We start from the raw sequence: 9,763 nt of genomic DNA on the forward strand, positions 1-9,763 counted from the left end.
TTTTTACGGTAAGCTACCTTCACGAGTAATTTCAAAAGGTAGTCATGGGTTTAACATTAATTTAAAAAATAACTGAAGAAAAATGTTCGTACCGTATTTTTATTGTTTAAATGTTACATTTTTAAATAAATTTTAGTTAAACTTCCAAAACATGTCTATAAAACTATACCCGACAACTACTCCATATAAGAACCATCATTCGACGAGAACGGTATACGGATCCCTTTGTTTGACATAATTATTGATAGTCATAATGTAATGATTTTCGGAGCCTTCTGGCACAAGTATCTTTTTACTTAAAAGAAGGTTCTTGTTTCGATCCTAGTTAAAACCTGTTGTGTACCCAATAAATCATTTTTCATTTTTTCATTTTTTTTCAATGATTATCAGATTATCGTTAGCCATAGTTAGAAAACTTTTCAGGATTTTCGTAAGGTTATCCTACAGATAGGCTAGGTTAGGTTTGTTTTATGGCAATCTTAAAAAGTTACGTGTTCTGAGAAAACCAAATTATGACTAAATAAAATGAAAATGAAAAAATGAAAATGAAAATGAAAATTGTTTTATTTCCTTGTAAGCTTAGTCTACAAATTGCCATCAGTGGTTGGGACTTCTTTTAGGTGAATGTACCTGTATCAGGATGCCCCGCTCTAAATAAAATGCGGACAAACAATACATTATGACTTAAAACTTTGTGGGAAACAATAGAGATCCGAGCGTTATAATCTCTACGGGATGGGAGTCTACGGGATGTAGTCTATGAATTGTATTGCTGATTGTACAAGTTTTCTGTTCGGTTAACAGAGAATTACTTACGAAGGATATGCATATTGAATGCTGTTGTGGGAGGCTTTAACGTGGAAAAGAATGAATTATATGCCGCATTTCATGCATCCGTACTATCTGACTATAGTGGCAGTGTAAGAATTACGTGACGAAATGTGACGTTTTCAACCAACCATTTTCACTTGTTGATAAGGTTGATTTCTAATTGAAGCTATATGGAAATAGCGCCTTACTGACATGCGACAATAAATACCCTTTTGGTTGAAAATGGCACAACTGACGAAAGCTACTGATAAATTTATTTTTATTTTTAGTATAGATAAAAATTGTAAGCGCTGTGGCCTAGCGATAAGGGAGTGCGACTTTAAACCCGGAGAATGAATATCATTTGATATTTACCAGTCGCTTTTCGGCGAGGGAAAACATCGTGAGAAAACCGGATTTATCGGGAAGGCCTAATATACCCTCTGGGTTGGAAGGAAGATGGCAGTCGCTTATGTAAAAACTAGTACCTACGCCAATTCTTAGGATTAGTTGCCAAGCGGACCCCAGGCTCAGAAGGTCATGGGCATACAAAATGCCGGGACAACGCGAGGGAGATGATGAGTAAGGATAAAATTTGTAATCAGACATGTAATTTGAAAGGGAATTTAGTTAAAAATATTTATTTATTATCAAATATCAATCAAGAAATATTCTTACAACAACAATTTAAACAATTTTTAAAAGGATGTAAGTAAGTAAATATTCTTTATTGTACACCATAAAGTATAAAAAATACACAGAAAGCGAAATACAAGCTTAAGACTTAGAAATGTGTGAAAGTTATAGATGTAAAATTGATATATTTTTGTGACTTTCGGAGTGAAAAGATTTACTTTAAAAAACGATGTCCCAACAGAGATTAAAGTAAGTGACACATCTCATGGAGTGGTGCCCCAATATTTTATTAATGTTAATGTATTAGGTATTTTATCCTAAAAAATTAAAAAGTAAAAAAAAAAAAACAAATACCTATTCTTAATTGAGAATGGAGAACGGACAAGTGGCGCCCCAATTTTTTATTAATGTAGTAAATAGGTATTTTATAATTTTAACTTAAAAAAAAATACAAATATTCTTAATTGAGGATGGAGAAGGGACATGAAAAAACACTAAGGGTTTCGTTATATTTTGAGCACGAAATCCTAAAAAGGCGTCGAGAAAATCTGTATATATTAGTATTAAGGAATGAGGAAAATGAGAATTTCTTGTAAACAACGTGACATGACATGAACGGAATTCACCGTCCCCAAAGAATATAAAACTAAAGAGAACTGCAGAAACAACGCAACACTCAACAGTTGCTATAGGGGGTTATTACTGCAATGTTCTGCCACCAGAGTGCAGCAGCACTAGCCCCTTTAGTAAACCATATAGTAATTTAATACATACTGTGCCTATAAAAGTTTTTTGACATGTTTTCAGAGATAATAAAATATGACATTGATGCATCAACGCGGTTTGTTTACAGATGACCTACCAGGAAACGCGAATCCGAAATTTCGCTATCTGCCTCTTTATCTATAAAACTCCCGTGAGACTCAAACATATTAGATTATTTTAAACCGGGTCACTCACGTATTATTAAGTCGAATAGCTCGACATGTTTCGGTCCAATTACAGCTATTCGACTTAATAATACGTGAGTGACCCGGTTTAAAATAATCTAATATGCCTCTTTATCGCTCGAATATGCAAGAGTGACATGGTAGATAACGAAATCTCGATTTTCTTGTTTAGCGATAGACCCTCAGATTGTGGTAGTGGCGCCCCCTACGCAGAGTTTCTAAGTAATATTAAGTAATATTCTCTATAAACCGCATTGCGCTTAAAGGTGACGTTCGGATGACAACTAAGAAATTGACAGTGACATCGCCCGCGCCAACGCTGCAGCAGTAACGTTGCAACGGTCAGGCCAATTAGAACGTACACTGACATTAGATTGACATCTAATTTAACTAATGTCATAAACTGAAATACATGTCACATATTAAAGAAAAAGTGACGTAGCCCACCAGTGGTGAAGGCCGGATTCGAACCGGCGTCTTTAGCAATCCGGGCTAACGCCTTGAAACCCTAGGCCACCCCGCCCCGGCGGAACCAGTTCCAATTTCTCGACTACATGCCATCTTACTAAGACTAGGCGTATTTGACCAATACAACTCTTAACTAATGGCGAGCAGTATATGCGCTGTATGCGCTTGCACCTCCTTTACGAATTCCTTACGGAATTACGATATAGCGACACTTTGTTGCTGCCATTTATACACAACTTTGGGAACAAATCAAATTAATTAACCTTTTCTTTAATATATGACATCTATTTCAGTCTATGGCGACTATGGCGAGACTAAGGTCTCGTCGCCGGCATACGCAGCCGCTGCAACACTCACACAAAGTTCCTTCGACGTACAGCAGCACTGGAAACAAGAATGGATGAAGCAAGCTGACGGTATCCCGGCCGCGAATATAGATCCGACTATCATGAGCAAGGGGACCGACCTTCCTAGGAAACTATGGTGTCGCTTAAGCTTAAGAACCGGGCACGGGCGATGCAACTTCTTCCGGCATAAGTGGGGCTGGAGTGACTCTGCGCTATGCGATTGCGGCATCGAGGACCAGACCATGGAGCACATCATCCAGCGGTGCCCACTCCGCGCATACTCGGGTAGCCCGGATGACCTATTAGACCTGACGGCCGATGCTGTGCAGTGGTTGCAAAATTTGGATGTTGCCTTATAAAATAATATACTGTACATAATTTTTGCCTATGTGACTATATCGCCATATGATTAAATAAATAAATCTATTTCAGTTTATAATTTGTGACTACTTAAAACACAAATCAAAAATATTCAAATAATATAATTTGATTTGTTCCCAAAATTGTTAACTATTGTCATTCAAATATCATTCATTTCGCTCGTACATGTATTGGCGCGGGCGAGACGCACGATAACTAAATAATCATTCAAATATCATTCTGATATCAGTGTACGTTTGAATTGGCTTGGTTTGGCTGCCAGTCGTCATCCGAATGTCACCCTAAGTATAGTTCATTAAATCAACAAATTACGTGTCAAAATCTCGTCCAAAAGGGCATGAAAGCGGGACCGCTGGATCGGAAACGTGGGGTTGGGACTTTAATAAAATAAAATGAGAATATTATCGAATGGAGTCTCGCGAGTAATGTTGCGTGCGAGGGGTGGAGGACAGAGAAAGAGTTGGAGTCGAAATACATAAAACAAATTTTTTACCGAACTAATTAAGTAATACAAAAAATACTAAATTTTTTAAATGATTAAGAAATTTACTTAATAAATATCCTACAACCAAGTTTGTAACAGGTCACACATTGTTCGCAAGTCCCATTATTTGTGTAAGTAGTAACAATAGTTATTTGTTATACAAGGGTGCAAAGTTGTATTTTACCCGCGAGTGTAGAATTGAAACACGAGCAAGCGAAAGGATTCTGTAGGTGAACCACGAGCGAAGCGAGTGGTTCTAAAATAGAATCCTGAGCGTAGCGAGTGTTTCAACACACGAGAAGTAAAATACATTTGCGCCCGTGTATAACACAAAACTTTTCACCTCACTATAGCGAGGAAAATGCAACATCCGCAGGCGTTAGATCATCTTCATCACTGGAATCACTCATTTCTTTACGAAATTATAACAGAAAACTCTGGAAGTTGTGTATTTTTACGCGAGTCCGTGAGAAAAGTTTTTTAGTAAAAAAATTGTTGACAATGTTGACATTTCTGACGTATGAAACGTCAACGATGTGTTTTGAAATTGCATCGACTCAACTTGTGCGTTCAGAATTATATTTAACATCATTATAAAAAAACAAACGTTTCTTATGGAATTTTAAGGTTTATGACTTAAAATCATTAAATAAAGCTAAATTTGGTATTTTTCATTAGATTCTCAAACCATTTATATAATGATAATTAATGTCGAACGAATTACGTTTTGTTATCCGTCAAGCTACTTAAACACGCTCCGTCCAAGGTCAAATTACTTTCCCCACTAGTGGATAAAACGCGTTTTTCCCCGCTTGTATTGAAGAATAAAAGACAACTTTCCGAGCTAGTGAGGAGAAAAATATTTTGTTACTGTTAGGCAAATTCTTTCAGTGTAAAACAATTAACATAACTATATCGATACAATGTAGAACACAAAATATTAAAAAGTTATAATAGTTAATGGATGTTTGACTGTAAAAGAAGTAATTTAACTAGCCTATGCCAAGCTTGCAGATAATATGGAAAAAGATGACTACTTTTTTTATAAAGAAACAATTAATGGAATATTTATTAACAGACTTTGAACGTGAAATTGAAAAAAAAACGCGGATTGTAGTATGTAATTAAATGCCAAACAATTAATTATTGAGTTTTCATTGTTTTTATTACAAATATCTATTTTGCATTTTAAACTACTCAAAAGCTATCTGGAAGAGATCGCTTTTCAGCGATCGCTTGTTATTTACCTCTACTTTTAATAATTTTTAATAGGTACGTTGTATTCTACGAAATATCGATATAGTTTTCGGTGAATTTCGAAAGTCGATAAATAAGAAGTCCCTAATGACAATTCGAACTGCAACGAGAATTTCAGCCTCTGGTTATGAATAAACGATTTCAAGTTTAAATACTTTTTCCAACATTTTCATATAAAATGTTGCTAAGACGTGACCATATGGATAGCACTGTCAAAAAGTTATTAGATCTCATGTAGAGCCAAGCTTCTAACTTCTACTGTCCGCGCGCGAATTCCGTGCACGGCTGATGAATGTTAGGAATGTTGGGCGTCATGACAGAGTAGTGTCATTTTGTCACGGATTTAGATTTTAATAAACCGGATACCCGGATACGGAACCGTGTACTCCACACGGGCCAAAAAGTGTGTCCACGTGAGAAGTCAAAGTGGGCGGTTGCATCTCTTTCTAATTAGGGTGACCATAAGTCATATGTATGTGGGACTTTATCCTAATAAGGATAAGTTGGAATGTATAGTTTGGCCAAGATCTTTTTTCATTCATGCATAGGAAGTCACAGAGAATGGATATAGTTTTTTTCTCCTCTGTAAAACGCTTCACAAAACCTTACTTAATTTAGTTTAGTCGTTATAAAAGCTGTTACTGATGACAGACAGACTGACAGACGGACAGCGGAGTCTTATTGATAGGGTCCCGTTTTTACCCTTTGGGTACGGAACCCTAAAAATGGTCACGTTTTTTTCATTTGTAGTCTGCCTCTTTCGCACTCATGGTATATTCATATACGTAATGGCTTCTCTTTTGCACACTTCAGCTATTCTTTAAGCGTCATCGTAGTTAATTGCACCATTTTTTTTTATTTGCCGCCTTTGTGTACTGACGGAAATGTGTGTTCAACCTATATAGAATATTATGTATAAATGTGTCTGTAATATTTAAGGATTTTGGATTTAAATTTTGGCAATTATATAGCTCTCATTACGTGCACAAATAAATCATTTATCTATCTATCTATCTATCAAACAAATAATTAAACATGCCGAAATAAAGATATACTTATTTAGGTAAACTTATTTTTACATTAAGTAAGTACGAGGTAATAAGAACTCTGTAAGGCCGATTCACATCGTGCCGACATCATAGTCACCCTAATGAGTTTGACAATGTTTTCTTGTATTTTTATCGTAAACTTTAATAGTTGAGGCTTACCTGTGAAAAGATATACCACAATCAACAAAACTTTAACTTCTGCAACCTTTCACACAACATCTTTTACCCATTTTATACTTTATTTCGCAAATAAATCTTGAGCGCCGCCATCATGTATTTTGAAAATTTCATTATCAAGTTGGGGATACCAATCAATATTCAAAGTTACTACAGTGTCTACCATATTAAAATTAATGTATTTTTGTTGTGCACATGCTTGGTTAAATCAGTTAATAATATTGACATTATAACTATTTACAAATTACGTAAAAGATATCAGAACCGCACTCTGAATATAGCACTTAAATAATATAAGAAGGTCATGAAATAAAACTATGAAAACGGATTATATCGCGTATATTGAATTTATAATACATCCCGACGTTACGAACTCTTTACAGCGTTCGTGGCAGCGGTCACCCGTTGACCACGAACGCTGTAAAGAGTTCGAAACGTCGGGATGTATTATAAATTCAATATACGCGATATAATCCGTTTTCATAGTTTTATTTCATGAGTAACTATCGCGGTAACCGAAGACAATATTAATATAAGAAGGTATTTAATTTTAGTAGTTATTGATATAAATACTACCAAAATGGTATTTTTTTAACATTGGCAACATGTGCGAGTGGAACACCGCGACCCACTTTTGCTATCTCATGTGGACCGTTTTCTCTAGTCTGGTACGAACACTTTTCTGGCTCAGTGATAAGGTTCAATTTAGTATGGCAAAAAAAGTGACAGCTCGCTCCTGTTTAGGGTATAACTTCATGCATTTTGTACGTACGGGCGCGGCGCACCCCCCCTCCACTTCCTCGACCTCCGAATGCACGGAATTGGCGCGCAGACAGTACACGCTTTAAAAAAAAAATGTTATAATTCTAGAATCACACAAGCCCTAAAACTTCACAAACTCTACACCTTGGTCAAAATATGTGGCTTGTATTTACTTTATGGATTAAGGTTAATGAGCACGTGAAACTGTTTCGCTGTTAATAATAATATTTATATACTTCACTAAATTATAATATCCTATTAATGACTGGTTCAAAAATTAGAATCATGAATCTCTATTTCTTCTGTGTTCCACGAAAAAAATTCTAATGTTGCGTCAATAAATCTGTCTTCACTGTCAATACTCCAGAACCCATTGGACCACATTGCCACCACGTGGCCGGCTGACCACAATGAATTTTATCGACCATACTCTCACGGAAGGAAAAGGGCTTATGTCCAGTGAAACTTCTATAGCAGATGTGATTTTTTTAGAATTAAGCATTAGTTGACACTGTGGTTTTGCAAAACACTTATTTAGGTTCGTACTTATGCGTGTTTTTATGTCAAGGACGAGAAAAATTGCTTCGAATAATAAGATGTATTTTTGTGATTTTGTGATTATAATTATACTTCGTTAATTCGTATAATTATACTACTGCTTATTATTTAATATATTTTAAAGGAACAGTGACCGAAAACACGTTAAATTAAAATAAGCTTCCTACCTCTAACTTATACTTAGATATCACATTCATGTCAAGTTGGAAGCGCTGGTGGCCTAGTGGTAAGAGCGAGCGACTTGCAATCTGAAGGTCGCGGGTTCAAACCCCGGCTCGTACCAATGCGTTTTTCGGAACTTATGTACGAAATATCATTTTATATTTACCAGTCGCTTTTCGGTAAAGGAAAACATCGTGAGGAAACCGGACTAATCCCAATAAGGCATAGTTTCCCCTCTGGGTTGAAAGGTCAGATGGCAGTCGCTTTCGTAAAAACTAGTGCTTACGGCAATTCTTGGGATTCGTTGACAAGCGGACCCCAGGATCCCATGAGCCGTGGCAAAATGCCGGGAAAACTCGAGGAAGATGATTCATGTCAAAACGTACTCGTTCGAATTGGTATCAGGGTCTCAGTTTCCACCCTTCGGAACCCTAGAAAGCCAGTTCAAAATTTATTGCGTATGTTGATTTATCTTTGTTCTTTTTTACTGGTATTGTAATGTCCTTTTTATTGAACGTGTGAGTTGTATTGAATGAGATTTATGATAAAAACGGGCTGTTGGTTTCATTAAATTAAATTTTGAATATTTAAACGATCCTCGGTATAATTGCTTAACAATGGCGGCCAAATTTAAATAAAATAAACGATGAATTATTTACAAGAATACACAACAATCGGTTATTATAACGAGATGTTTTAGATGGCTTTATTGATATAAGGTACGGTAAAATAATATTTTGTTGAAGTGAATTGGTTAAAATTATCAAAGTGGGTTTAAGCGGAATACAATAGTAGGTATAGCAGCTTAATAGACGACATGCACACACAGTACATATACGCACACAAACAAATACTTTCGGTCCGATAGCTGACGGGGGGCTCCGACATGGCTGAATTCATCGGAAGCGTTTGTAAAAGGCATTAGTTAGTTTTTAAAAGGCAGAATCTTACAAATTGACTGCGACATATAGGTAGGAAAATGTAAGCCATTTAAAAGTATTCTTGTCAACATAATTGTTTTAGCTGTATGTGTAATTCATTAATTCTTCATTCGTTCCATTATCTATCTTAAATTGCGAAAACTACATAGGTAATTTTCGCAACATAGACATGTTAGTATAGACTTACATACAGAAGGCTCACTTACATACTAAAGTTACTAATATGACCGATGTTTAACAGGTAAAATATTTTCCTTGCGCATATCACGTTCTCTTTGTGCTCGCTAGGGTTGTCAAAAAATCACGTAACCGCTGTTCTTACTTAGGACAGCCGAGCGCCATTCCTAGTACCTTCTAAATATATCCTTCCAATTATAATTTCGTTCATTGATACCAACTTGTATCATAATTTTTAGGGTTCCGTATCTCAAAAGGAAAAAACGGAACCCTTATAGGATCACTCGTGCGTCTGTCTGTCCGTCTGTCACAGCCTATTTTCTCCGAAACTACTGGCCCAATTAAGTTGAAATTTGGTATACATATGTAAGTTTGTGACCCAAAGACGGACATGTAACGTAAACAAATGAATTTTAAACATCGGGTCCACTTTTGGGGGGTAAATGACAAAATTAAAAAATGAAGTTTTTTTAACTATATTGTGTTATATATCAAATGAAAGAGCTTATTGTGAGAATCTCAAATATATGTTTTTATAATTTAAGTATAAACAGTTTAGTAGTTATTCAAGAAAATAGGCAAAAATGACCCCCCCCCCCTTTAT

The sequence above is a fragment of the Cydia strobilella genome, chromosome 15 (genome assembly GCF_947568885.1).
Source record: "Cydia strobilella chromosome 15, ilCydStro3.1, whole genome shotgun sequence".
NCBI lineage: Eukaryota > Metazoa > Arthropoda > Insecta > Lepidoptera > Tortricidae > Cydia > Cydia strobilella.